At 49.1% G+C, this 26,292-nt stretch overlaps 19 non-coding genes and 2 pseudogenes across 19 annotated transcripts; all 21 read left to right on the forward strand.

Moving 5' to 3' along the window:
* The first annotated feature begins 165 nt into the window (after window positions 1–165).
* Window positions 166–280, forward strand: LOC134312703 (U5 spliceosomal RNA). The gene has a single exon (XR_010011621.1). It is a non-coding gene; the product is annotated as a U5 spliceosomal RNA (small nuclear RNA).
* Window positions 281–397: 117 nt separating this feature from the next.
* On the forward strand, window positions 398–588 carry LOC134313369 (U2 spliceosomal RNA). The gene has a single exon (XR_010012251.1). It is a non-coding gene; the product is annotated as a U2 spliceosomal RNA (small nuclear RNA).
* Window positions 589–962: 374 nt separating this feature from the next.
* LOC134312714 (U5 spliceosomal RNA) lies at window positions 963–1,077 on the forward strand. Its single transcript, XR_010011632.1, has one exon. It is a non-coding gene; the product is annotated as a U5 spliceosomal RNA (small nuclear RNA).
* A 4,467-nt stretch (window positions 1,078–5,544) lies between these two features.
* Window positions 5,545–5,735, forward strand: LOC134312586 (U2 spliceosomal RNA). The gene has a single exon (XR_010011572.1). It is a non-coding gene; the product is annotated as a U2 spliceosomal RNA (small nuclear RNA).
* A 379-nt stretch (window positions 5,736–6,114) lies between these two features.
* LOC134312715 (U5 spliceosomal RNA) lies at window positions 6,115–6,229 on the forward strand. The gene has a single exon (XR_010011633.1). It is a non-coding gene; the product is annotated as a U5 spliceosomal RNA (small nuclear RNA).
* Window positions 6,230–6,346: 117 nt separating this feature from the next.
* LOC134313252 (U2 spliceosomal RNA) lies at window positions 6,347–6,537 on the forward strand. Its single transcript, XR_010012141.1, has one exon. It is a non-coding gene; the product is annotated as a U2 spliceosomal RNA (small nuclear RNA).
* A 378-nt stretch (window positions 6,538–6,915) lies between these two features.
* Window positions 6,916–7,030, forward strand: LOC134312716 (U5 spliceosomal RNA). The gene has a single exon (XR_010011634.1). It is a non-coding gene; the product is annotated as a U5 spliceosomal RNA (small nuclear RNA).
* Window positions 7,031–7,147: 117 nt separating this feature from the next.
* LOC134313253 (U2 spliceosomal RNA) lies at window positions 7,148–7,338 on the forward strand. Its single transcript, XR_010012142.1, has one exon. It is a non-coding gene; the product is annotated as a U2 spliceosomal RNA (small nuclear RNA).
* A 377-nt stretch (window positions 7,339–7,715) lies between these two features.
* Window positions 7,716–7,830, forward strand: LOC134312717 (U5 spliceosomal RNA). The gene has a single exon (XR_010011635.1). It is a non-coding gene; the product is annotated as a U5 spliceosomal RNA (small nuclear RNA).
* Window positions 7,831–7,947: 117 nt separating this feature from the next.
* On the forward strand, window positions 7,948–8,138 carry LOC134313254 (U2 spliceosomal RNA). The gene has a single exon (XR_010012143.1). It is a non-coding gene; the product is annotated as a U2 spliceosomal RNA (small nuclear RNA).
* A 378-nt stretch (window positions 8,139–8,516) lies between these two features.
* Window positions 8,517–8,631, forward strand: LOC134312718 (U5 spliceosomal RNA). The gene has a single exon (XR_010011636.1). It is a non-coding gene; the product is annotated as a U5 spliceosomal RNA (small nuclear RNA).
* A 117-nt stretch (window positions 8,632–8,748) lies between these two features.
* On the forward strand, window positions 8,749–8,886 carry LOC134312655 (U2 spliceosomal RNA; annotated as a pseudogene).
* Window positions 8,887–13,604: 4,718 nt separating this feature from the next.
* Window positions 13,605–13,801, forward strand: LOC134312600 (U2 spliceosomal RNA). Its single transcript, XR_010011581.1, has one exon. It is a non-coding gene; the product is annotated as a U2 spliceosomal RNA (small nuclear RNA).
* A 378-nt stretch (window positions 13,802–14,179) lies between these two features.
* On the forward strand, window positions 14,180–14,294 carry LOC134312721 (U5 spliceosomal RNA). The gene has a single exon (XR_010011638.1). It is a non-coding gene; the product is annotated as a U5 spliceosomal RNA (small nuclear RNA).
* A 4,860-nt stretch (window positions 14,295–19,154) lies between these two features.
* Window positions 19,155–19,351, forward strand: LOC134312596 (U2 spliceosomal RNA). Its single transcript, XR_010011577.1, has one exon. It is a non-coding gene; the product is annotated as a U2 spliceosomal RNA (small nuclear RNA).
* A 375-nt stretch (window positions 19,352–19,726) lies between these two features.
* LOC134312722 (U5 spliceosomal RNA) lies at window positions 19,727–19,841 on the forward strand. The gene has a single exon (XR_010011639.1). It is a non-coding gene; the product is annotated as a U5 spliceosomal RNA (small nuclear RNA).
* Window positions 19,842–19,958: 117 nt separating this feature from the next.
* LOC134313255 (U2 spliceosomal RNA) lies at window positions 19,959–20,149 on the forward strand. Its single transcript, XR_010012144.1, has one exon. It is a non-coding gene; the product is annotated as a U2 spliceosomal RNA (small nuclear RNA).
* Window positions 20,150–20,526: 377 nt separating this feature from the next.
* On the forward strand, window positions 20,527–20,641 carry LOC134312723 (U5 spliceosomal RNA). Its single transcript, XR_010011640.1, has one exon. It is a non-coding gene; the product is annotated as a U5 spliceosomal RNA (small nuclear RNA).
* A 117-nt stretch (window positions 20,642–20,758) lies between these two features.
* Window positions 20,759–20,949, forward strand: LOC134313257 (U2 spliceosomal RNA). Its single transcript, XR_010012145.1, has one exon. It is a non-coding gene; the product is annotated as a U2 spliceosomal RNA (small nuclear RNA).
* A 378-nt stretch (window positions 20,950–21,327) lies between these two features.
* LOC134312724 (U5 spliceosomal RNA) lies at window positions 21,328–21,442 on the forward strand. Its single transcript, XR_010011641.1, has one exon. It is a non-coding gene; the product is annotated as a U5 spliceosomal RNA (small nuclear RNA).
* A 117-nt stretch (window positions 21,443–21,559) lies between these two features.
* LOC134312656 (U2 spliceosomal RNA) lies at window positions 21,560–21,697 on the forward strand (annotated as a pseudogene).
* The last annotated feature ends 4,595 nt before the right edge of the window (window positions 21,698–26,292 follow it).

Consider the following 26,292-nt stretch of genomic DNA (forward strand, 5'->3'; position numbering starts at 1 on the left):
ACTTAATTTTCCCCCACCCTGTGTTTCTCCAGGCAAAGGCTGTGCTGCCTCGTCACCCACCCGACGACCCAAGGGCGCTTTTGCTGCAGGTTTTCGTCGCTCTACCTCGAGCCCTCTTCCTTGAGCGGCCGGTGGCCTACGGAGGCCTGGGCGACCGGCGAGCAGGGCTGGAGTTTCTCTTCATTCACGTACAAATCTTTCGCCTTTTACTAAAGATTTCCGTGGAGAGGAACGTTGACAAGTTCAACTTATTTTTTGAAGGCTTTGTTTTTGCAAAGCTGCTCTTTTGCTGGTGGAATGACAGAAGGTGTGTGGGCGTGAAGGCGGCCGGTCAGCGCCGTCCACTAGTCCGGACCCTCAAAAGGTAGGGCCCGTGGCCCGGCGCCTATTTCAGGTTATCGCTTCTCGGCCTTTTGGCTAAGATCAAGTGTAGTATCTGTTCTTATCAGTTTAATATCTGATACGTCCTCTACCCGAGGACCATATATTAAATGGATTTTTAGGCCTGGGAGTCGGAAGAGGGGCTTGCTCCGTCCACTCCACGCATCGACCAGGTATTGCATTGTCTCCTGGCACGGTGCACCCTCATAAACGGTCAAACGAAAGAGTAATTGACGAATGCTGGTGACTGGCCCCTGCTGGAAAGCTGTTGGGATTAGGGGTACGGCGCCTTAGACCTTTGCCTAGCCTAGGCCCGGGGTTTCCTCGGTCCTTTTGCGCTAGAAAGTCCCGCTTTTCCCGCTTTTTCATTTTCCCTCCATTTTACTTAAAAAAAAAAAAAAAAAAAAAGGCGAAATACTTAATTTTCCCCCACCCTGTGTTTCTCCAGGCAAAGGCTGTGCTGCCTCGTCACCCACCCGACGACCCAAGGGCGCTTTTGCTGCAGGTTTTCGTCGCTCTACCTCGAGCCCTCTTCCTTGAGCGGCCGGTGGCCTACGGAGGCCTGGGCGACCGGCGAGCAGGGCTGGAGTTTCTCTTCATTCACGTACAAATCTTTCGCCTTTTACTAAAGATTTCCGTGGAGAGGAACGTTGACAAGTTCAACTTATTTTTTGAAGGCTTTGTCTTTGCAAAGCTGCTCTTTTGCTGGTGGAATGACAGAAGGTGTGTGGGCGTGAAGGCGGCCGGTCAGCGCCGTCCACTAGTCCGGACCCTCAAAAGGTAGGGCCCGTGGCCCGGCGCCTATTTCAGGTTATCGCTTCTCGGCCTTTTGGCTAAGATCAAGTGAAGATGCTGGGAGACGAACGCGAAAGGCCGGCCAGGGTGGCGCGGCTCAGAAATTCAGTACGGTTGGAGATCAGAGAAGAAGACGTGCAGTTTATGCGGCAGCGAGGCACACCTCTATCGTAGCTGCCCAGCAAGGAAAAACACCTTTGCTAGCCTTTTCTCGCAGGACCTACAAATGGAGGAGATGGAGGCAGTAGTAGTGAAGGAGCAGTCAGAGAGCAAAGAACAGGGGGGAAGACAGGAAGAAGCTGAAAGGAGAAACCAAAAGCAGAGAGAACTGGAGAAAACATGTACTGATGAAGAAGAGGAGAATATACTTGAAGCAGTGCAGCAAATAGTAAGTGAATGGGGCGACTTGTCGGAGACAGAGGGAGAGGCGGTCTCTGGAGAAGTCACCCAAGCCTTGGGAAAAACACCTGAGGATGAAGACCGGGCAGAACAGATGGAACAGCAGGAGAAAGACAGACACCCAGGGACCAAAGCAGAGAAAAGAAAAGCAAAGAGAAGCCGGAGAGGAATGGAGGGAGCTGCTGGAGGATCAGACAACGAGGGAGAACAAGGACGACACAAGGAAAGGAAAGCAGAAGACACAGAAGAAAAGCGCACCATAGGTGAGGTCAGCGATGCATCATGGAGAAAGGAGGGGGAGGAGGACATGCACACAGAGGGGAGACTGGAGAGATGGACAATAGCAGAGACTGATGAACAGGAAATTATGTGAACTTCAGGGGAGTATGGGAAAAAGGGGAGGGGAAAGGGTGATGGAAAAGGTAAGAGAAAAGTAAAGGTAAATTAGATTAAAGCAAAATGCTAACAAAGTTAAAAATAGCAACCTTGAATGTGAGAGGGATGAGGCAGGGTATCAGAAGAGCAGCGATATTTAAGACCTTAGAAACAATACCTTTTGATGTCTTGTTTGTCCAGGAGTGCCATCTACGCCCAGGCCAAGATGAGACTCGCTTCTCAGAAGGCTGGGAAAGGGGACCGGCGGCATGGGGGGCAGGAGAGGGAAAAGGGGATGGAGTGGGAATAGTGTTTGGGACACAGGAGTTTGAGGTGAGTGAAGTGATAACAGTGGTGCCAGGGAGGATTTTGATGGTGGATGGAGAATGGAGGGGACTGCAATTTAGAGCCATATGTGTGTACGCGCCAGCGGTGGCTGGAGAAAAAGCGGGGTTTTTCCAGGCACTGGAACCCTTAAAGTACACAAACAGGCAAGTATGGATGGGAGGAGATTTTAACGTAAATTTAAAAAGAGAAAAAGAGCTGGACCGAGTTGTAACAGAAGCAGGGCTGATGGATGCTGCCAAGGCAGCTAAGCAAGGGGAAGATCAAATAACCTGGAGAAACAGTAGGGGTGACATGTCGCGGCTAGATTACATCTTTCTGCCAAAGAACTTAAGAGTGGAGCAGGTGCAAGTCAGCCCGTTCTGGAGCACAGATCACTGCCTAGTGAAGGCAGTGGTCGAAGTAGAAAAAAAGGGAAGGGGACCTGGAATGTGGAGACTAAATACAACGTTCCTGAAAGATAGCTCCTTCTGTGAAAAATTCCGCACCATGTATGCTGGCTGGAGAGCCCTGAAAGTACTGTACCGTAGCTATAGTGAGTGGTGGGAAAACCTTAAGATTAGAGTAGCCTCATTTTGCCAAAAGTGGGGAAGGGATACGGCAAAAAAGGAAAAGAAGGACGTAGCCCAGTGGTCAAAAGATTTGAAGGTAGCTTGGGCCACAAAAGATACAGCAGGGATCAAGGAGGCAAGTAGAAATATGCAAGATCACTTTGTTGAGAAGGCACGTAGCTATTGTGTACAGATGGGACAGTACAGATTACAGCAGGACGAAAAACCAACTAAATACTTCTTTGATAAGGTAAAGAAAAGACAAAAGAAATCACATATGGTAGGACTGAGGACGGGTGCTGTGTGCGTCACAACAACGGGAGAAATGCTCAAGGTAGTAGAAAGGTTTTACGAGGACCTATTCCAAGAAAGGAAGGTAAATGTGAGGGAAGCTGAGACCTTTTGGGAGGCTTTAGGGCAAAGACTTGATAAGAAGGAAAGGCAAGAGTTGGAGATTGAGTTTAGTTTGGAAGAAGTGGAGAGGGCCATGCGCTCACTAAAGGGAGGGGTAGCACCAGGGGGCGATGGGCTCCCAAAAGAATGGTATCAGGCCTTTTGGCCCCAGATTGGTCCAGATTTGTTAGAAGTGTACACAGAAGCCGAGAGACATAGGAAATTGCCTCTGTCCCTCAGGACAGGCCATGTAACACTAATCCACAAAAAAGGAGACAGAACGGACTTAGCTAACTGGAGACCGATCACAAATCTAACGACAGACTATAAAATCCTGGCAAAGGTCCTAGCTAGGCGGATGAGGGGGGTGATGGCCAGAGTAATCCATCCGGACCAGACGAGTGGAGTGCCAGGACGGTCGAGTGCAATGAATATAGCACTGATAAGGGACGCAATTGCGTGGGCCCAGCAGCGAAAGGTGCCCCTGGCACTCCTTGGCATAGACCAGGAAAAAGCATTTGATCGAGTCAGCCATAAGTATTTGTTCGCTACAATGGAGAGGATGGGTTTCGGGCAGGCATACATCGCATTAGTGCGCTTGTTGTACGAGGGAGCGGCAAGTAGGATTGGAGTAAATGGCTACTACTCCAAACAAGTAGGACAGGTAGGAGGGGTAAGGCAGGGGTGCCCATTGTCCCCGCTGCTATACGTCTTATATCTGGAACCACTAATAGCCCGTTTCAGAGCAGAGGCCAGGCTTAGAGGACTCCACATTCCAGGGGGCAAGGGGACGAGGGCCAAGGTATCAGCATACGCGGATGATACGACATTGTTCTTGGGGGAAGAGTCAGACTTCGAAACAGTGTACGAAATCACGCAGTCGTTTACTAAGGCGACGGGAGCACGCATCAACAAGAATAAGTCGGCCGTGATGTGTGTGGGCGCATGGCAGGGCAGGGAAAGGGTCCCGGGAGAATATCCCTTATGTAAGGATGGCATGCGAATTTTGGGGATTAAATTCTGGAAAGAAAGCAGCGCAAGGAAAAACTGGGAGGAGGCCTTAGTCAAGGCACAGGTTAGAACTGAAAGATGGATCTTGAGGGATTTGTCCCTAACAGGGAGAGTCGTTGCAGTGAACTGCGACATAATGTCTAGCCTTATCTACATGGCTTATGCGTTCCCGATCCCGTATGGGGTAAGTAGAAGACTTGAGCGCATGGTCTTCAGGTTTATCTGGAAAGGTGGATGTGAGTGGGTGGCAAGAGGAGTAATGTATCAAGAGATAGCGAAGGGAGGCAGAGGAGTAATATGTGGGCCCCTCAAACTAAGATCCTTATACAAATCAAACCTAGCAAGGTTGGTGAAGGGATCAGAGGGACACCTAGCAACTTTGTTCGCTAAGTTTTGGTTTGGTTTTCCGTTGAGAGAGGTGGTCCCCTGGAGGGGAATGGAGCCATGGTCAGATGATCTCCCTGAACACTACAGAGAGGCAGTAAGTTTCGTCCGGGAGCACAAGTGGTGCACAACAAATGAGCTCATTTTAGACCATAGGCAGTTGTACAGGCAGTGGAAAGAAGAGCATGTAAATAAGCTAGCGCTGGAGCAACCAACGAGAGAGGTTGACTGGGTGGCTCTACAACCCAAGTGGTTAGATGGAGCCAGCAGAGATCTGCACTGGCTTGCGGCACTAAAAAGATTACCAGTAAGAGAAAGACTGCACAGGCATGGGCGAAGCAGAACATCACAGTGCCCGGTGGGTTGCGGAGGAACAGAAAGCATAGAGCATGCACTGTGGTCATGCCCTATAGCAAAGACCTATTGGCAACGAATTGCAGAATGGTGGCAAAGAGAAAATGAGATGGACATAGACCGAAGCCTCGTTCTTTATGGTGTGAGAGCTAGGGGAACAGAAGCTCTGTGGGCAGTGGTCTCAGCGGCTAAGGTGGTGTTGTGGAGGAGTAGATGCAGATGTGTACAAAAAAAGAAGCCACAAGTTACACTGGAGGGCCTCTTCAGAGAGTTCTTGGCCAGACACAGGAAGGTAGCACAGCTAGAACGAGAGGAAATATGAAGGAAAAATAAAACACTGTAAAAATAAGAAAAAGCATTTAAACAAAAGGCGAATGTTTTCTGTTATGTATTGTTTTTGGTTGCCTGTAATGGATTAATGTTAAGATAACGCAACAGAACAAGCTGGGAGTCATTTAGAAAGAAAAATGTAATCAAAATGAAATATTGTTTTATTGTATGAACTTTGCTTCAAGGTTTTTGGAAATTGTGAGATGTAAATATTATGGAAATGTGAATTGTTTTTCTAATAAAAAAATAAAAAAATAAAAAAAATCTGTTCTTATCAGTTTAATATCTGATACGTCCTCTACCCGAGGACCATATATTAAATGGATTTTTAGGCCTGGGAGTCGGAAGAGGGGCTTGCTCCGTCCACTCCACGCATCGACCAGGTATTGCATTGCCTCCAGGGACGGTGCACCCTCATAAACGGTCAAACGAAAGAGTAATTGACGAATGCTGGTGACTGGCCCCTGCTGGAAAGCTGTTGGGATTAGGGGTACGGCGCCTTAGACCTTTGCCTAGCCTAGGCCCGGGGTTTCCTCGGTCCTTTTGCGCTAGAAAGTCCCGCTTTTCCCGCTTTTTCATTTTCCCTCCATTTTACTTAAAAAAAAAAAAAAAAAAAAAAAAAAGGCGAAAGACTTAATTTTCCCCCACCCTGTGTTTCTCCAGGCAAAGGCTGTGCTGCCTCGTCACCCACCCGACGACCCAAGGGCGCTTTTGCTGCAGGTTTTCGTCGCTCTACCTCGAGCCCTCTTCCTTGAGCGGCCGGTGGCCTACGGAGGCCTGGGCGACCGGCGAGCAGGGCTGGAGTTTCTCTTCATTCACGTACAAATCTTTCGCCTTTTACTAAAGATTTCCGTGGAGAGGAACGTTGACAAGTTCAACTTATTTTTTGAAGGCTTTGTCTTTGCAAAGCTGCTCTTTTGCTGGTGGAATGACAGAAGGTGTGTGGGCGTGAAGGCGGCCGGTCAGCGCCGTCCACTAGTCCGGACCCTCAAAAGGTAGGGCCCGTGGCCCGGCGCCTATTTCAGGTTATCGCTTCTCGGCCTTTTGGCTAAGATCAAGTGTAGTATCTGTTCTTATCAGTTTAATATCTGATACGTCCTCTACCCGAGGACCATATATTAAATGGATTTTTAGGCCTGGGAGTCGGAAGAGGGGCTTGCTCCGTCCACTCCACGCATCGACCAGGTATTGCATTGCCTCCTGGCACGGTGCACCCTCATAAACGGTCAAACGAAAGAGTAATTGACGAATGCTGGTGACTGGCCCCTGCTGGAAAGCTGTTGGGATTAGGGGTACGGCGCCTTAGACCTTTGCCTAGCCTAGGCCCGGGGTTTCCTCGGTCCTTTTGCGCTAGGGAGTCCCGCTTTTCCCACTTTTTCATTTTCCCTCCATTTTACTTTAAAAAAAAAAAAAAAAAAAAAAAAGGCGAAAGACTTAATTTTCCCCCACCCTGTGTTTCTCCAGGCAAAGGCTGTGCTGCCTCGTCACCCACCCGACGACCCAAGGGCGCTTTTGCTGCAGGTTTTCGTCGCTCTACCTCGAGCCCTCTTCCTTGAGCGGCCGGTGGCCTACGGAGGCCTGGGCGACCGGCGAGCAGGGCTGGAGTTTCTCTTCATTCACGTACAAATCTTTCGCCTTTTACTAAAGATTTCCGTGGAGAGGAACGTTGACAAGTTCAACTTATTTTTTGAAGGCTTTGTCTTTGCAAAGCTGCTCTTTTGCTGGTGGAATGACAGAAGGTGTGTGGGCGTGAAGGCGGCCGGTCAGCGCCGTCCACTAGTCCGGACCCTCAAAAGGTAGGGCCCGTGGCCCGGCGCCTATTTCAGGTTATCGCTTCTCGGCCTTTTGGCTAAGATCAAGTGTAGTATCTGTTCTTATCAGTTTAATATCTGATACGTCCTCTACCCGAGGACCATATATTAAATGGATTTTTAGGCCTGGGAGTCGGAAGAGGGGCTTGCTCCGTCCACTCCACGCATCGACCAGGTATTGCATTGCCTCCTGGCACGGTGCACCCTCATAAACGGTCAAACGAAAGAGTAATTGACGAATGCTGGTGACTGGCCCCTGCTGGAAAGCTGTTGGGATTAGGGGTACGGCGCCTTAGACCTTTGCCTAGCCTAGGCCCGGGGTTTCCTCGGTCCTTTTGCGCTAGGGAGTCCCGCTTTTCCCACTTTTTCATTTTCCCTCCATTTTACTTTAAAAAAAAAAAAAAAAAAAAAAAGGCGAAAGACTTAATTTTCCCCCACCCTGTGTTTCTCCAGGCAAAGGCTGTGCTGCCTCGTCACCCACCCGACGACCCAAGGGCGCTTTTGCTGCAGGTTTTCGTCGCTCTACCTCGAGCCCTCTTCCTTGAGCGGCCGGTGGCCTACGGAGGCCTGGGCGACCGGCGAGCAGGGCTGGAGTTTCTCTTCATTCACGTACAAATCTTTCGCCTTTTACTAAAGATTTCCGTGGAGAGGAACGTTGACAAGTTCAACTTATTTTTTGAAGGCTTTGTCTTTGCAAAGCTGCTCTTTTGCTGGTGGAATGACAGAAGGTGTGTGGGCGTGAAGGCGGCCGGTCAGCGCCGTCCACTAGTCCGGACCCTCAAAAGGTAGGGCCCGTGGCCCGGCGCCTATTTCAGGTTATCGCTTCTCGGCCTTTTGGCTAAGATCAAGTGTAGTATCTGTTCTTATCAGTTTAATATCTGATACGTCCTCTACCCGAGGACCATATATTAAATGGATTTTTAGGCCTGGGAGTCGGAAGAGGGGCTTGCTCCGTCCACTCCACGCATCGACCAGGTATTGCATTGCCTCCTGGCACGGTGCACCCTCATAAACGGTCAAACGAAAGAGTAATTGACGAATGCTGGTGACTGGCCCCTGCTTGAAAGCTGTTGGGATTAGGGGTACGGCGCCTTAGACCTTTGCCTAGCCTAGGCCCGGGGTTTCCTCGGTCCTTTTGCGCTAGGGAGTCCCGCTTTTCCCACTTTTTCATTTTCCCTCCATTTTACTTTAAAAAAAAAAAAAAAAAAAAAAAAGGCGAAAGACTTAATTTTCCCCCACCCTGTGTTTCTCCAGGCAAAGGCTGTGCTGCCTCGTCACCCACCCGACGACCCAAGGGCGCTTTTGCTGCAGGTTTTCGTCGCTCTACCTCGAGCCCTCTTCCTTGAGCGGCCGGTGGCCTACGGAGGCCTGGGCGACCGGCGAGCAGGGCTGGAGTTTCTCTTCATTCACGTACAAATCTTTCGCCTTTTACTAAAGATTTCCGTGGAGAGGAACGTTGACAAGTTCAACTTATTTTTTGAAGGCTTTGTCTTTGCAAAGCTGCTCTTTTGCTGGTGGAATGACAGAAGGTGTGTGGGCGTGAAGGCGGCCGGTCAGCGCCGTCCACTAGTCCGGACCCTCAAAAGGTAGGGCCCGTGGCCCGGCGCCTATTTCAGGTTATCGCTTCTCGGCCTTTTGGCTAAGATCAAGTGTAGTATCTGTTCTTATCAGAGATGGCGTTCAACAATGTGCGTATGCCGGTCAGGTTGATGCGGCTTAGAAATTCTGTCAGAATTGAATTGAATGAGACAAGCACCGAGGCACAGAGAGCTGGATTTACTTTACAGAAAATTGTACAAGGAATCTTACGAGACATTTGTAGGCAACAGACGGAAAACATCTTTTGTCTTCAAGACTTTACGTCTGCTGGCTACGTGGATATCACTTACCAAGACATGGAAACATGCCAAGACTTTTTAGCTACGTGGGAAAGAAGAAAAGATCATCCGGCCATCGGGGGACTAAAGGTGAGAGCGATGTACATCTGGGAGGAGGTTAATGTTACAGTACATATGTACAATCCGTTTGTTGAGGAGGAAGACATTAAGCACTACCTGCAAAGATACTGTTTAAATGTGGAAGGGGGACAGAAGGTACTCAACCAGTTTGGAATATGGAATGGGAGGAGAAGGTACAGGGTAAAGTTCCGACCAGATCCGGGGGCTCCGGGTGGAGTGGCACATCCTCCTGGATCCTTTGCGATCGGGCCACATAGAGGCTTTCTTTTCTACCCGGGACAACCTATGCACTGTTGGAAGTGTGGAGCGGTAGGCCACACAAAGGCTACCTGTACAAGCAGCCAAAGATGCAGACACTGTGGGTCAGAGGAGCACGGAACCTTTAACTGCAAAAGCCCCAAGAAATGTAGCTTGTGTGATGGTGAAGACCACCTGTACAAGAGCTGCCCCACAAAGAAAAGAACATTCGCGGAGCTGTTCTCCTCAGACTTTTTGGAAGGAGAAATGGAAACGCAGGTGGAGGCAAAAAGTTTGAAAAGACAGAGTGAAGCACATGGAACAATAGGGGAGGAGCAGGTGTGTGGAGAAGCAGGACAGGCTGAACCAATCGCACTGACGTCTGAGAAAAGAGCGGGAACGAAGACAAAGAAAACCAAAGAGCTGAAGGAAGGAAAAGGAAAGAAGGAGACACAAGAGGCAAAAGAGGGACGAGAGAAAGAAGGTGCCCCCTGTAGGGAGGTGGAGCAACAAACGGCAGGCAAACGCCCATTTACTGGGGATGAGCTGGGGGCTGGACCAGTTAGAAGAACACGCCCCGGAGGGATAAGCTGGAGCCAGATAATGGAAGGAGAGGAAGAGGAGACAGAGCAGCTCTATGAAGACATACTAAACAGTCTAAACGATGAGGTACAGAAAATACCTATGACATACTCCGGAGCAGAAGGGGTGAGTATGAATACTGTAACAGGGTCAGAAGACCTAAGGAAGACTCAAGGGAGCGATGAAGGGACTAACGGAATGGAACAGACATAAAGAAAAACAGTATGGAAAGGACACTAAAAATAGGGACGTTTAACACCAGAGGACTGAAAAATGTGGAAAAAAGAAATTTGGTTTTTAGGTTCATAGAAGATTTAAGTTTGGACATTTGTTTTATTCAGGAAGCGCATCTAAAGGATTTAAAGGACATTAAAAGATTTCAAAAGGATTGGGGGAGGGGGAAATCTGTGTGGTCCATAGGGGGGGTACACTCAAGTGGAGTTGGGATTTTGTTTAAGGGATGGGAAATGAACATTAAACAAATTATAGGAGGTGAAGTGGGGAGGATGGTTGGAGTGGATTTACGTTGGGGGGGTGTAAAGATGAGGATTTTGAATATATACGGACCACAACATTTAAAAGACAAAAGGGTTTTTTACGAGGATGTCAAGCTATTAGGTGCAACAAGTAATTTTTTGGTTATGGGAGGGGACTTTAATATTAATCTGGCAGGAGCAGGAGACGAAGTAACAGGAATAATTGCAGATATAATTAAAACACATAAGTTAGTGGACATAGGAAGGAAGGTAGGAAGGGGAATGGAAGGACCAACATGGAGGAATACAAGGGGGGATGAAAGTAGACTGGATGGGATTCTCGTGAGCAGAAGTATGGAAGTAGTGGCAGGGGAAACAAGAAGTGTGAACTTTTCTGACCATGACCTGGTGATGGCTGAGGTAAAAGTGAGAGGAAGAAAATATGGGACAGGGTACTGGAAATTAAATGTCAAAATATTAGAGAAAAAGGGGATAGAAGAGGAATTTAGAGTGTTTTGGGAAGGGGTTAGGGGATTAAAAGGGCTGTGTGAGGGCATTATAGAGTGGTGGGAGATAGCGAAGAAAAGGATAAAGCAGTGGGGGCTATGGAAGAGTAGGGAGAGGATAAAGGAGGAAAAGGGGAATTTAAGGGAAATGTGGGGGGAACTAGCAAAGGAAAAGGAGAAAGAGAACGAAGGGAAGGAGGTGGACAGAGATAGAGTAGAAATAGTACAGGGACAGATAAGGAAGATATATGAGGGAAGAGCAGAGAAGTATATGTTAATGGCAGGACAGGAGTTTAGGGAGAGAAGGGAAAGAGTAGATACATATTGGATAGGGAAAGCTAGAGAAAGAAGAGAAGAGAGAGGGATAGAGGGAATAAGGGATGAGCAGGGACAGGTAAAAGTACAAAATGAGGAGATGCTGCAGATAGGGACAGAGTATTATAGGAGGTATTTTAGGGAGAGGGAAGTGGAGGTAGAAGTAGGGGATGAATTTATAAAAGAACTAGAAAAGGAGGTGCCTAGGGACATAAAGCAGGAAATAAATAAAAGCATAAGGGAGGAGGAGGTGAAGGAGGCAATAAAAAGTCTGAAAAAGGGTAAGGTACCAGGGATAGATGGAATACCGGGAGAGTTTTACAAAAGGTTTAAGGAGGAGGTAAGCGGAGACCTAACAGAAGTGTTTAACAAAATACTGGAGAAAGGGGAAATGAAAGGAACAATGGCGACAGAGGTAGTAACACCAATATACAAAAAGGGGGAAAGGGAAAATTTAGATAATTATAGGCCATTATCGATGTTGGGGGTGGACAGTAAAATAATGGCGAAAATATTGGCAGGGAGGTTGAGGAAGGCACTGCCACATGTCATACATGTAGACCAGACATGTGGAATAGAGGGTAGAAGCACAAGGTGGAATCTACAGCTCATCAGGGACGTGGTGGCATGGTCAGGAGACCGGAAGCTGCCATTGATGATAGCAAGCCTGGACCAATCAAAGGCGTTCGACAGGGTGGACAGGGAATTTTTGTTTAGAGTCATGGAAAAGATGGGGATGGGAGAAAAACTGGTCAGATGGGTTAAAACAATGTACAGAAGGACATACAGTAGAGTAAATATGAACGGGTATCTAGGGAGGAGTTTTGAGACAGAGGGGGGTATATTACAGGGGTGTCCGTTATCGCCACTTCTATTCATAATGTACATGGAGCCGCTGGCGGAAAAGATTAGAAAAGACAGGGAGATAGTAGGGGTTTTGGTGCCGGGAGCAGGTGGGTATAGGGTGAAGGTAACACAGTATGCAGACGACATGACAATTTTGGGTAGAATAGATAGTGATATAGAGAGAACATTGGACATAGTGGAAAAATTCGGGATGGGGTCTGGGGCGAAATTGAATAGGGAAAAATGTAAGTTAAAATTTTTTGGGACAGTGAAAGATAGAAAAGATTTGGTGGGAGGGTTGGAGGTAAGTGAAGGGCCAATAAAGATTCTAGGGGTAAAATTTGAAAACCAGGGAGCAGCAGGGTTGAATTGGGGAGAGAGGTTAATAAAGGTGAAACAAAAGCTAGGACTATGGACCGGGAGGAAACTGTCGTATATAGGGAGGAGTCTGATAATTAAAACGGAGGTGCTTCCCTTTCTGATGTACCTGGCATACATCTATCCACTACCAGTGAGTGGAAGGAGGTGGGTACAAAGGGAAGTATTTCGGTTCATGTGGGGAGGAAAGTATGAATATGTAACAAGGGAGATAATGTATAGGAAAATAGAGGAAGGGGGGAGAGGGGTTTTAGATGTAGGATTAAAATTGGACTGTATTTTTGTGGCAAACATAATGCAGGAGCTAGCAAAGGAGGGACAACACCCAGGATGGTACTTTCTAAAATTATATTTCGCATACCACGCACGGGGTGTCATGGAGTGGGACAACAGAGGTCCAAGGGCGGAGCAGCTGCCATGGCATTATGGGCAGGCTGCCAAGTGGTTAAAGGTAAATAGAGAGGGGAAAGACAGAAACATATGCACAAGTCACAAAAGAGTATATGAGGAAGTTAGGAGTAGAAGGGTAAGAGAAAGCAACAAAAGAATAGAAGCAGGGACAGTGTGGACAAGAGTACAACCACTAGGGCTGGAAAACAGTTTAAAAGATATAAACTGGCAAATAGTACACAGGAAATTACCAGTAAAAGAAATAATGTACAGACACGGGATAAGCAAGACAAATGTGTGTCCGAGAGAGGGGTGTGGAAGGGAGGAATCAATAATACATGTATTTTGGGAATGTAAGGTAGCTAGGGAAGTATGGCAAAAGGTGGGAACATGGTTGGATAATATAAGAAGGGGGTTTAGAGTAACATGGGAGGTTGTAGACAAAGGAATAGGAGGAATGGGAAAAGGGAGAAGCAGATTCATGTTGTGGCTAACAATAAGCCTGGTTAAGAGAGGGATATGGGAGGATAGACAGGCCGAAGTGAAGGAAGGGAAAGGAAAGGGAGTGATGGGGATAGTCAAGAAAGCCGAATGGGAAATGAAGACAAGAATGAAAGAAGATGAAATGGACTTGGGGTGGGAAAAGGGGAAGGAAAAGTGGGGAAGAATATGGGATATGTGTATGGGAAAAAAACATGATGATTACAATGAATGTGACAACGGTGGTGGGAAAGAAATGAAAATTATTATTCTGTAAATAGTTTGTTTTGTGTGAAAATGTGTGTAAATAAACTTTTGTAAAAAAAAAAAAAATAAAAAAATAAAAAAAAATCTGTTCTTATCAGTTTAATATCTGATACGTCCTCTACCCGAGGACCATATATTAAATGGATTTTTAGGCCTGGGAGTCGGAAGAGGGGCTTGCTCCGTCCACTCCACGCATCGACCAGGTATTGCATTGCCTCCTGGCACGGTGCACCCTCATAAACGGTCAAACGAAAGAGTAGTTGACGAATGCTGGTGACTGGCCCCTGCTGGAAAGCTGTTGGGATTAGGGGTACGGCGCCTTAGACCTTTGCCTAGCCTAGGCCCGGGATTTCCTCGGTCCTTTTGCGCTAGGGAGTCCCGCTTTTCCCGCTTTTTCATTTTCCCTCCATTTCACTTTAAAAAAAAAAAAAAAAAAAAAAAAGGCGAAAGACTTAATTTTCCCCCACCCTGTGTTTCTCCAGGCAAAGGCTGTGCTGCCTCGTCACCCACCCGACGACCCAAGGGCGCTTTTGCTGCAGGTTTTCGTCGCTCTACCTCGAGCCCTCTTCCTTGAGCGGCCGGTGGCCTACGGAGGCCTGGGCGACCGGCGAGCAGGGCTGGAGTTTCTCTTCATTCACGTACAAATCTTTCGCCTTTTACTAAAGATTTCCGTGGAGAGGAACGTTGACAAGTTCAACTTATTTTTTGAAGGCTTTGTCTTTGCAAAGCTGCTCTTTTGCTGGTGGAATGACAGAAGGTGTGTGGGCGTGAAGGCGGCCGGTCAGCGCCGTCCACTAGTCCGGACCCTCAAAAGGTAGGGCCCGTGGCCCGGCGCCTATTTCAGGTTATCGCTTCTCGGCCTTTTGGCTAAGATCAAGATGGTGCGAGGAGGCGACGGAATGCCGGCCAAGACGGCGCGGCTGAAGGACTCGTTAAGGTTTAAGTTACAAGAAGATGCTGGTGAGGAGACTAGGAGACGGTTTGGAAAAGAATGGGTCGTGTTGCGGATTCTACGGGAGCTGGCTGGAGTGTTGCCCAGTGCTGTGTTTTGCCTGCAGGATTTTTCCAGGGCTGGTTTCGTCGACGTGACCTTCACTTCCCTTCGCTGCTGCATCGACGTACATGAGAGGTGCAACACCTCTCCGGATCATCAGGCTTTGAAAGGACTGAGGATCAACCCGCTTTTCGCCATGGAACAGGTACCCCTTGTTTTCCATGCGTACAACCCCTTACTGCCAGAAGAAGTCATCCGGTCGTTCCTGGGGCGCTACTGCGAGACGGTATCGGAGGGCGAAATGCTCCGAGACCGCTTTGGCATTTGGTCTGGAAGGCGGAAGTACATGGTTAAGCTGCGAAAAGATCCCGGTTCTCCTGATGGGCGATTGCACCCGCCAGGAAGCTTCGCGATTGGGCCCAACCGAGGCTTTTTGTGGTACCCAGGACAGCCAATTTATTGTCGACGATGCGGGGGGCGTGGGCACACTAAAGAAAACTGCGAGGGATTGCGGTGCCGGTTCTGCAGACAGGAGGGCCATTTAGCAGCGAGCTGTACGGCCCCAAAGCAATGTAGCCTCTGCGGGAGTGATGGTCACCTGTACCGCTCCTGCCCTAGAGAGAGAGGTACTCTGACCAACCTGTTTAGCACCAACCTGGAGAGAGAGACGGAGGAGCCGGAACCCCCACTCCAGAACCAGAACAGCGAGCACCCCCAAAGCGAACCAAGGTCGGAGGAGGCAGAGCAAGCACAAGGGAGCACCCGTGAAAGCCAGCTCACCAGGCAAGACCAGGTGGAAGAAACGCCACAGGGAGGCACAGTCTCCAGGAGCTGGGCTGAGTTAAAGGAGGCAGAGGATCAGACCATGACGGCGGGGAAGGACAGTGTTCCAGCGCCCAGCCGACGCAGGAACCCCAGCGCTGAGAGTCCAGGCGAGAAGGGCAGGAAGAAGACCAAGATAGGGCCGCAGGAGGCCCCAAAGGAAGATACAAGGGATGAGGAGGGCACAAACGAGGAAGAGCTGAGCTCCGAGGACTCTTCAGAGGAAGACAAGGAGCAGGAGCTCATTGACAGCGATAGCGCGTCCCTCGACAGTTGGAGACAGAAAGGGGTGGAAGTGCGGTCTTTAAAAGGTTTGGGTAGGGGGAGAGGGCGGCATAGGCCCGACCAGGGAGGAGTGGAAGGGGGGGGTGAAACAACAAAATGAAGGGGAGGGGACCAGGGCAGAGTGGACCAGCGTGTCTGACACTGGCCACTCTGAACGTCAGGGGCCTAAGGCAGGAGAAGAGACGCTGCGCTGTTTTCCAGACACTGGAGGATCAGCAAGTAGACGTCGTCTTTTTGCAAGAGTGCCACCTGCGTACGAAAGACGAGGGAGATCGATTTTCTAAGGACTGGAAGGCAGGCCCCGCAGTGTGGGGGCCGGGGGAGGGGAAAGCGGATGGGGTTGGGATCCTCTTCAGATCCTGGGAATTTGTAGTGGGGGAAGGGATAGTAGTGGTTCCAGGGAGGGTGCTGGTCGTGGACGGACACTGGCGGAGCGTTCCGTTTAGGGCGGTGTGCGTCTATGCGCCAGCAGTTGCGGGACGGAGAGCTGGCTTTTTCCAGATTTTGGAGCCGCTGCTCTGCACTAACAGAGAGAAGTGGGTCGGGGGCGACTTTAACATTGAGGTCGGAAAAGACCGAGACCTCAGCGCCCTCCTAGCCGGCGCTGGCTTGAAAGACGCTATGAAAACTGCAGGACCAGGTCCCCCTTGTAACACCTGGAGAAATACCCGGGGGAACTCTTCCCGTTTGGACTACCTGTTTGTCCGGGAGAAGGTTAAGGTAAGCCAGGGGACGCTCTGCCCGTTTTGGAGTTCGGACCATTGCCTAGTGGCCGCCAGCGTTGAGACAGGGACAGAGTCATGGGGTCCGGGGCGATGGAGGCTGAATGTCTCCTCTCTCGGTGACCCAGAGTTCTGCCAAACACTCCGAAGCCTCCTGCAGAGCTGGAAGGCCCTGAAGGGCCTTTACAGCACGCAGGGAGACTGGTGGGAAGACTGCAAGAAAAGAACTGCAGCCTTCTGTCAGCAGTGGGGAAAAGAACAGGCTCGAGTTAAAAGGCAAAGAGCCAAAGAGTGGTCTGAAGCTCTACAAGAGGCATGGCAGAACGGAGATGTGCAGGCGATGAAGCAGGCGAGCACCGCCCTTCGAGCCTGGTATGAGGCCAAGGCGCGGAGCTACTGCCTTCAAGCCGGGCTTCAGAAGATCCGGGAGGGCGAGCGCCCATCCCGTTTCTTCTTCAATCAAGTCAGGGCACGTCAGCAGAAAGCCTATATGGCAGAGCTAGTGAAGGGGACAAGGCGCGAAGAAACAGTGAAGGGCATGCTAGAGATGGTCCAAGACTTTTACGGGGACCTCTTCGCTGAGAGGCCAGTGCTGGAAGGCGGGGCCTCTGGCTTTGAGGGTGCCCTACGCCAGGCTTTGCCGGCCGACGAGCAGGAGGAGCTAGAAATTCCGCTCACCTTGGAGGAAATCGAACAGGCGGTGTATGCAATGCGGAAGAGCATCTCCCCAGGGGGTGATGGGCTTCCAGTGGAGTGGTACATCACTTTCTGGCCAGAGGTAGGTCCAGAATTATTAAAAGTCTACCTTGAGGCAATCGAGAGAGGCCTTTTACCTACAACTTTAAGGACGGGCCAGGTCACTCTAATCCACAAAAAAGGGGACAAAAGAGATCTGACAAATTGGAGGCCCATCAGCCTGCTCGGCACAGACTACAAAATTTTAGCTAAGCTCCTCTCGCTAAGGCTCAGAAGGGTGATCAGTTCAGTGATCCACCCGGATCAGACCTGTGCAATCCCGGGTCGGACAAGCGCTTTCAACTTGGCCTTGATCCGGGACGCAGTGGCATGGGCCCAGCAGCGGAATCTCCCGCTAGCTCTGTTAAATTTAGACCAAGAAAAGGCTTTTGATCGGGTCAACCATACCTTCCTCTTTGGAATTCTAAAGAGAATGGGCTTTGGCCCAAGTTTCGTAGCCTGGATCCGCCTGTTATACGCTGGAGCAATAAGTAGGGTGGGAGTGAACGGCCATCTGTCGAGACCAGTCGCTCAGGTCGGAGGGGTCAGACAAGGGTGTCCGCTGTCTCCGCTCTTATATGTGATGTACCTGGAACCTCTTCTCGCAAGACTGCAAGCTGAGCCCAAGTTCAAAGGTCTCCACATCCCTGGGGGACGGGGAGTCAGCGCGAAAGTCTCGGCCTACGCGGATGACGCCACCGCCTTCCTGGGTACAGAAGGTGACCTACAAGCCATAGACCAAGTCTTGTCGGATTTTGAAGCCGCCACTGGGGCCCGGGTGAACAAGGCCAAATCGTCGATTATGTTCCTTGGAGCATGGAAAGATAGGAAGATCGCTCCAGAGGGCTATGCTCGCTGTGAGGATGGCCTCCGGGTCCTAGGGCTACGCATTTGGCGAACTGGTGGTGCCCGCAAAACATGGCAAGAAGCCTTGGTAGGAGTGCAGGTGAGGGCAGCAAAGTGGGCCTCAAGAAACCTGACCCTGCTGGGACGGGTGATTGCAGTGAAGTGCGACCTCATGGCCAGACTGGTCCACCTGGCATATATGTATCCGATCCCCTACCAGTTGGGAAGAAGGTTAGAGCGGATTTTGTTCCGTTTTGTGTGGAGTGGTACGGCTGAACTGGTGTCGCGAGGTACAATGTACCTGGACACAAGCCGGGGGGGGAGGGGCATGGTCTGCGCGCACCTGAAACTCATGGCACTGTACATTGCCAACCTGGCGGGTTTGGTCCGGGGGGGCGCCGGACACCCGGCGTCCCTGTTTGCCAGGTTCTGGTTCGGCTTCTCCCTCCGAGAGGTCGTGCCATGGCGTGGGACCGAACCGTGGTCCGAAGAAGCCCCTGAACATTACAGCCAAGCAAAGAAATATGTCAGAAAATACCGGTGGTGCTTGGTGCAAGATTCAGTCTTGAAACACCGAGCACTGTACCAACAGTGGCTGAGCGAGTTTGTTGCAAGACTTCCAGGGGACAGGCCGAGAGGAGACGTGAACTGGAAATCATTGCAGCCCAAGTGGCTGGATGGGCAGAGCAAACACATCCACTGGCTGGCTGCCCTGGGAAGGCTTCCAGTACGGGAAAGGTTGCACCGGCACGGGCAGCGTGTAACTCCGCTTTGCCCAGCAGAGTGTGGAGAAGAGGAAACAATCGCTCATGCTCTGTGGACATGCCCGGAGGTAGCGGCCTTTTGGGACCTGGTGCTGGACTGGTGGTCGGGGGGGAAGGGTCCCCCTTGGAGTCAAGACCTGGTCCTGTTGGGAAAAGGAATAGCTGAGCAGAGCAAGCAGTGGCTAGTAATTTCCACCGCCAAAAAAGTTCTCTGGGGAAGAAGAAACTGGTGTCTGCGCAAGAAGAGAGCCTGGCGCTCTCCGAGGGCCCTGTTCGAAATCTTCCTCAAGAAACTGGAAAAAGCCAGCCCTCTTTTGGAAAAAGGGGAGGGTAGGCCAGGGTAGCGAGAGACACATGGACAATGAGCACTAGAGTGGGGAGTGGTGGTGGTTATTTGTGGACTGAATGATGTAATGAAGAAAATATTTTTCTAATAAAAAAAAAAAAAAAAAAAAAAAAAAAAAAATCTGTTCTTATCAGTTTAATATCTGATACGTCCTCTACCCGAGGACCATATATTAAATGGATTTTTAGGCCTGGGAGTCGGAAGAGGGGCTTGCTCCGTCCACTCCACGCATCGACCAGGTATTGCATTGCCTCCTGGCACGGTGCACCCTCATAAACGGTCAAACGAAAGAGTAATTGACGAATGCTGGTGACTGGCCCCTGCTGGAAAGCTGTTGGGATTAGGGGTACGGCGCCTTAGACCTTTGCCTAGCCTAGGCCCGGGGTTTCCTCGGTCCTTTTGCGCTAGGGAGTCCCGCTTTTCCCGCTTTTTCATTTTCCCTCCATTTTACTTTAAAAAAAAAAAAAAAAAAAAAGGCGAAAGACTTAATTTTCCCCCACCCTGTGTTTCTCCAGGCAAAGGCTGTGCTGCCTCGTCACCCACCCGACGACCCAAGGGCGCTTTTGCTGCAGGTTTTCGTCGCTCTACCTCGAGCCCTCTTCCTTGAGCGGCCGGTGGCCTACGGAGGCCTGGGCGACCGGCGAGCAGGGCTGGAGTTTCTCTTCATTCACGTACAAATCTTTCGCCTTTTACTAAAGATTTCCGTGGAGAGGAACGTTGACAAGTTCAACTTATTTTTTGAAGGCTTTGTCTTTGCAAAGCTGCTCTTTTGCTGGTGGAATGACAGAAGGTGTGTGGGCGTGAAGGCGGCCGGTCAGCGCCGTCCACTAGTCCGGACCCTCAAAAGGTAGGGCCCGTGGCCCGGCGCCTATTTCAGGTTATCGCTTCTCGGCCTTTTGGCTAAGATCAAGTGTAGTATCTGTTCTTATCAGTTTAATATCTGATACGTCCTCTACCCGAGGACCATATATTAAATGGATTTTTAGGCCTGGGAGTCGGAAGAGGGGCTTGCTCCGTCCACTCCACGCATCGACCAGGTATTGCATTGCCTCCTGGCACGGTGCACCCTCATAAACGGTCAAACGAAAGAGTAATTGACGAATGCTGGTGACTGGCCCCTGCTGGAAAGCTGTTGGGATTAGGGGTACGGCGCCTTAGACCTTTGCCTAGCCTAGGCCCGGGGTTTCCTCGGTCCTTTTGCGCTAGGGAGTCCCGCTTTTCCCACTTTTTCATTTTCCCTCCATTTTACTTTAAAAAAAAAAAAAAAAAAAAAAAGGCGAAAGACTTAATTTTCCCCCACCCTGTGTTTCTCCAGGCAAAGGCTGTGCTGCCTCGTCACCCACCCGACGACCCAAGGGCGCTTTTGCTGCAGGTTTTCGTCGCTCTACCTCGAGCCCTCTTCCTTGAGCGGCCGGTGGCCTACGGAGGCCTGGGCGACCGGCGAGCAGGGCTGGAGTTTCTCTTCATTCACGTACAAATCTTTCGCCTTTTACTAAAGATTTCCGTGGAGAGGAACGTTGACAAGTTCAACTTATTTTTTGAAGGCTTTGTCTTTGCAAAGCTGCTCTTTTGCTGGTGGAATGACAGAAGGTGTGTGGGCGTGAAGGCGGCCGGTCAGCGCCGTCCACTAGTCCGGACCCTCAAAAGGTAGGGCCCGTGGCCCGGCGCCTATTTCAGGTTATCGCTTCTCGGCCTTTTGGCTAAGATCAAGTGTAGTATCTGTTCTTATCAGTTTAATATCTGATACGTCCTCTACCCGAGGACCATATATTAAATGGATTTTTAGGCCTGGGAGTCGGAAGAGGGGCTTGCTCCGTCCACTCCACGCATCGACCAGGTATTGCATTGCCTCCTGGCACGGTGCACCCTCATAAACGGTCAAACGAAAGAGTAATTGACGAATGCTGGTGACTGGCCCCTGCTGGAAAGCTGTTGGGATTAGGGGTACGGCGCCTTAGACCTTTGCCTAGCCTAGGCCCGGGGTTTCCTCGGTCCTTTTGCGCTAGGGAGTCCCGCTTTTCCCACTTTTTCATTTTCCCTCCATTTTACTTTAAAAAAAAAAAAAAAAAAAAAAAAGGCGAAAGACTTAATTTTCCCCCACCCTGTGTTTCTCCAGGCAAAGGCTGTGCTGCCTCGTCACCCACCCGACGACCCAAGGGCGCTTTTGCTGCAGGTTTTCGTCGCTCTACCTCGAGCCCTCTTCCTTGAGCGGCCGGTGGCCTACGGAGGCCTGGGCGACCGGCGAGCAGGGCTGGAGTTTCTCTTCATTCACGTACAAATCTTTCGCCTTTTACTAAAGATTTCCGTGGAGAGGAACGTTGACAAGTTCAACTTATTTTTTGAAGGCTTTGTCTTTGCAAAGCTGCTCTTTTGCTGGTGGAATGACAGAAGGTGTGTGGGCGTGAAGGCGGCCGGTCAGCGCCGTCCACTAGTCCGGACCCTCAAAAGGTAGGGCCCGTGGCCCGGCGCCTATTTCAGGTTATCGCTTCTCGGCCTTTTGGCTAAGATCAAGTGTAGTATCTGTTCTTATCAGAGATGGCGTTCAACAATGTGCGTATGCCGGTCAGGTTGATGCGGCTTAGAAATTCTGTCAGAATTGAATTGAATGAGACAAGCACCGAGGCACAGAGAGCTGGATTTACTTTACAGAAAATTGTACAAGGAATCTTACGAGACATTTGTAGGCAACAGACGGAAAACATCTTTTGTCTTCAAGACTTTACGTCTGCTGGCTACGTGGATATCACTTACCAAGACATGGAAACATGCCAAGACTTTTTAGCTACGTGGGAAAGAAGAAAAGATCATCCGGCCATCGGGGGACTAAAGGTGAGAGCGATGTACATCTGGGAGGAGGTTAATGTTACAGTACATATGTACAATCCGTTTGTTGAGGAGGAAGACATTAAGCACTACCTGCAAAGATACTGTTTAAATGTGGAAGGGGGACAGAAGGTACTCAACCAGTTTGGAATATGGAATGGGAGGAGAAGGTACAGGGTAAAGTTCCGACCAGATCCGGGGGCTCCGGGTGGAGTGGCACATCCTCCTGGATCCTTTGCGATCGGGCCACATAGAGGCTTTCTTTTCTACCCGGGACAACCTATGCACTGTTGGAAGTGTGGAGCGGTAGGCCACACAAAGGCTACCTGTACAAGCAGCCAAAGATGCAGACACTGTGGGTCAGAGGAGCACGGAACCTTTAACTGCAAAAGCCCCAAGAAATGTAGCTTGTGTGATGGTGAAGACCACCTGTACAAGAGCTGCCCCACAAAGAAAAGAACATTCGCGGAGCTGTTCTCCTCAGACTTTTTGGAAGGAGAAATGGAAACGCAGGTGGAGGCAAAAAGTTTGAAAAGACAGAGTGAAGCACATGGAACAATAGGGGAGGAGCAGGTGTGTGGAGAAGCAGGACAGGCTGAACCAATCGCACTGACGTCTGAGAAAAGAGCGGGAACGAAGACAAAGAAAACCAAAGAGCTGAAGGAAGGAAAAGGAAAGAAGGAGACACAAGAGGCAAAAGAGGGACGAGAGAAAGAAGGTGCCCCCTGTAGGGAGGTGGAGCAACAAACGGCAGGCAAACGCCCATTTACTGGGGATGAGCTGGGGGCTGGACCAGTTAGAAGAACACGCCCCGGAGGGATAAGCTGGAGCCAGATAATGGAAGGAGAGGAAGAGGAGACAGAGCAGCTCTATGAAGACATACTAAACAGTCTAAACGATGAGGTACAGAAAATACCTATGACATACTCCGGAGCAGAAGGGGTGAGTATGAATACTGTAACAGGGTCAGAAGACCTAAGGAAGACTCAAGGGAGCGATGAAGGGACTAACGGAATGGAACAGACATAAAGAAAAACAGTATGGAAAGGACACTAAAAATAGGGACGTTTAACACCAGAGGACTGAAAAATGTGGAAAAAAGAAATTTGGTTTTTAGGTTCATAGAAGATTTAAGTTTGGACATTTGTTTTATTCAGGAAGCGCATCTAAAGGATTTAAAGGACATTAAAAGATTTCAAAAGGATTGGGGGAGGGGGAAATCTGTGTGGTCCATAGGGGGGGTACACTCAAGTGGAGTTGGGATTTTGTTTAAGGGATGGGAAATGAACATTAAACAAATTATAGGAGGTGAAGTGGGGAGGATGGTTGGAGTGGATTTACGTTGGGGGGGTGTAAAGATGAGGATTTTGAATATATACGGACCACAACATTTAAAAGACAAAAGGGTTTTTTACGAGGATGTCAAGCTATTAGGTGCAACAAGTAATTTTTTGGTTATGGGAGGGGACTTTAATATTAATCTGGCAGGAGCAGGAGACGAAGTAACAGGAATAATTGCAGATATAATTAAAACACATAAGTTAGTGGACATAGGAAGGAAGGTAGGAAGGGGAATGGAAGGACCAACATGGAGGAATACAAGGGGGGATGAAAGTAGACTGGATGGGATTCTCGTGAGCAGAAGTATGGAAGTAGTGGCAGGGGAAACAAGAAGTGTGAACTTTTCTGACCATGACCTGGTGATGGCTGAGGTAAAAGTGAGAGGAAGAAAATATGGGACAGGGTACTGGAAATTAAATGTCAAAATATTAGAGAAAAAGGGGATAGAAGAGGAATTTAGAGTGTTTTGGGAAGGGGTTAGGGGATTAAAAGGGCTGTGTGAGGGCATTATAGAGTGGTGGGAGATAGCGAAGAAAAGGATAAAGCAGTGGGGGCTATGGAAGAGTAGGGAGAGGATAAAGGAGGAAAAGGGGAATTTAAGGGAAATGTGGGGGGAACTAGCAAAGGAAAAGGAGAAAGAGAACGAAGGGAAGGAGGTGGACAGAGATAGAGTAGAAATAGTACAGGGACAGATAAGGAAGATATATGAGGGAAGAGCAGAGAAGTATATGTTAATGGCAGGACAGGAGTTTAGGGAGAGAAGGGAAAGAGTAGATACATATTGGATAGGGAAAGCTAGAGAAAGAAGAGAAGAGAGAGGGATAGAGGGAATAAGGGATGAGCAGGGACAGGTAAAAGTACAAAATGAGGAGATGCTGCAGATAGGGACAGAGTATTATAGGAGGTATTTTAGGGAGAGGGAAGTGGAGGTAGAAGTAGGGGATGAATTTATAAAAGAACTAGAAAAGGAGGTGCCTAGGGACATAAAGCAGGAAATAAATAAAAGCATAAGGGAGGAGGAGGTGAAGGAGGCAATAAAAAGTCTGAAAAAGGGTAAGGTACCAGGGATAGATGGAATACCGGGAGAGTTTTACAAAAGGTTTAAGGAGGAGGTAAGCGGAGACCTAACAGAAGTGTTTAACAAAATACTGGAGAAAGGGGAAATGAAAGGAACAATGGCGACAGAGGTAGTAACACCAATATACAAAAAGGGGGAAAGGGAAAATTTAGATAATTATAGGCCATTATCGATGTTGGGGGTGGACAGTAAAATAATGGCGAAAATATTGGCAGGGAGGTTGAGGAAGGCACTGCCACATGTCATACATGTAGACCAGACATGTGGAATAGAGGGTAGAAGCACAAGGTGGAATCTACAGCTCATCAGGGACGTGGTGGCATGGTCAGGAGACCGGAAGCTGCCATTGATGATAGCAAGCCTGGACCAATCAAAGGCGTTCGACAGGGTGGACAGGGAATTTTTGTTTAGAGTCATGGAAAAGATGGGGATGGGAGAAAAACTGGTCAGATGGGTTAAAACAATGTACAGAAGGACATACAGTAGAGTAAATATGAACGGGTATCTAGGGAGGAGTTTTGAGACAGAGGGGGGTATATTACAGGGGTGTCCGTTATCGCCACTTCTATTCATAATGTACATGGAGCCGCTGGCGGAAAAGATTAGAAAAGACAGGGAGATAGTAGGGGTTTTGGTGCCGGGAGCAGGTGGGTATAGGGTGAAGGTAACACAGTATGCAGACGACATGACAATTTTGGGTAGAATAGATAGTGATATAGAGAGAACATTGGACATAGTGGAAAAATTCGGGATGGGGTCTGGGGCGAAATTGAATAGGGAAAAATGTAAGTTAAAATTTTTTGGGACAGTGAAAGATAGAAAAGATTTGGTGGGAGGGTTGGAGGTAAGTGAAGGGCCAATAAAGATTCTAGGGGTAAAATTTGAAAACCAGGGAGCAGCAGGGTTGAATTGGGGAGAGAGGTTAATAAAGGTGAAACAAAAGCTAGGACTATGGACCGGGAGGAAACTGTCGTATATAGGGAGGAGTCTGATAATTAAAACGGAGGTGCTTCCCTTTCTGATGTACCTGGCATACATCTATCCACTACCAGTGAGTGGAAGGAGGTGGGTACAAAGGGAAGTATTTCGGTTCATGTGGGGAGGAAAGTATGAATATGTAACAAGGGAGATAATGTATAGGAAAATAGAGGAAGGGGGGAGAGGGGTTTTAGATGTAGGATTAAAATTGGACTGTATTTTTGTGGCAAACATAATGCAGGAGCTAGCAAAGGAGGGACAACACCCAGGATGGTACTTTCTAAAATTATATTTCGCATACCACGCACGGGGTGTCATGGAGTGGGACAACAGAGGTCCAAGGGCGGAGCAGCTGCCATGGCATTATGGGCAGGCTGCCAAGTGGTTAAAGGTAAATAGAGAGGGGAAAGACAGAAACATATGCACAAGTCACAAAAGAGTATATGAGGAAGTTAGGAGTAGAAGGGTAAGAGAAAGCAACAAAAGAATAGAAGCAGGGACAGTGTGGACAAGAGTACAACCACTAGGGCTGGAAAACAGTTTAAAAGATATAAACTGGCAAATAGTACACAGGAAATTACCAGTAAAAGAAATAATGTACAGACACGGGATAAGCAAGACAAATGTGTGTCCGAGAGAGGGGTGTGGAAGGGAGGAATCAATAATACATGTATTTTGGGAATGTAAGGTAGCTAGGGAAGTATGGCAAAAGGTGGGAACATGGTTGGATAATATAAGAAGGGGGTTTAGAGTAACATGGGAGGTTGTAGACAAAGGAATAGGAGGAATGGGAAAAGGGAGAAGCAGATTCATGTTGTGGCTAACAATAAGCCTGGTTAAGAGAGGGATATGGGAGGATAGACAGGCCGAAGTGAAGGAAGGGAAAGGAAAGGGAGTGATGGGGATAGTCAAGAAAGCCGAATGGGAAATGAAGACAAGAATGAAAGAAGATGAAATGGACTTGGGGTGGGAAAAGGGGAAGGAAAAGTGGGGA

The sequence above is a fragment of the Trichomycterus rosablanca genome, chromosome 4 (genome assembly GCF_030014385.1).
Source record: "Trichomycterus rosablanca isolate fTriRos1 chromosome 4, fTriRos1.hap1, whole genome shotgun sequence".
NCBI classification, from domain to species: Eukaryota; Metazoa; Chordata; class Actinopteri; order Siluriformes; family Trichomycteridae; genus Trichomycterus; species Trichomycterus rosablanca.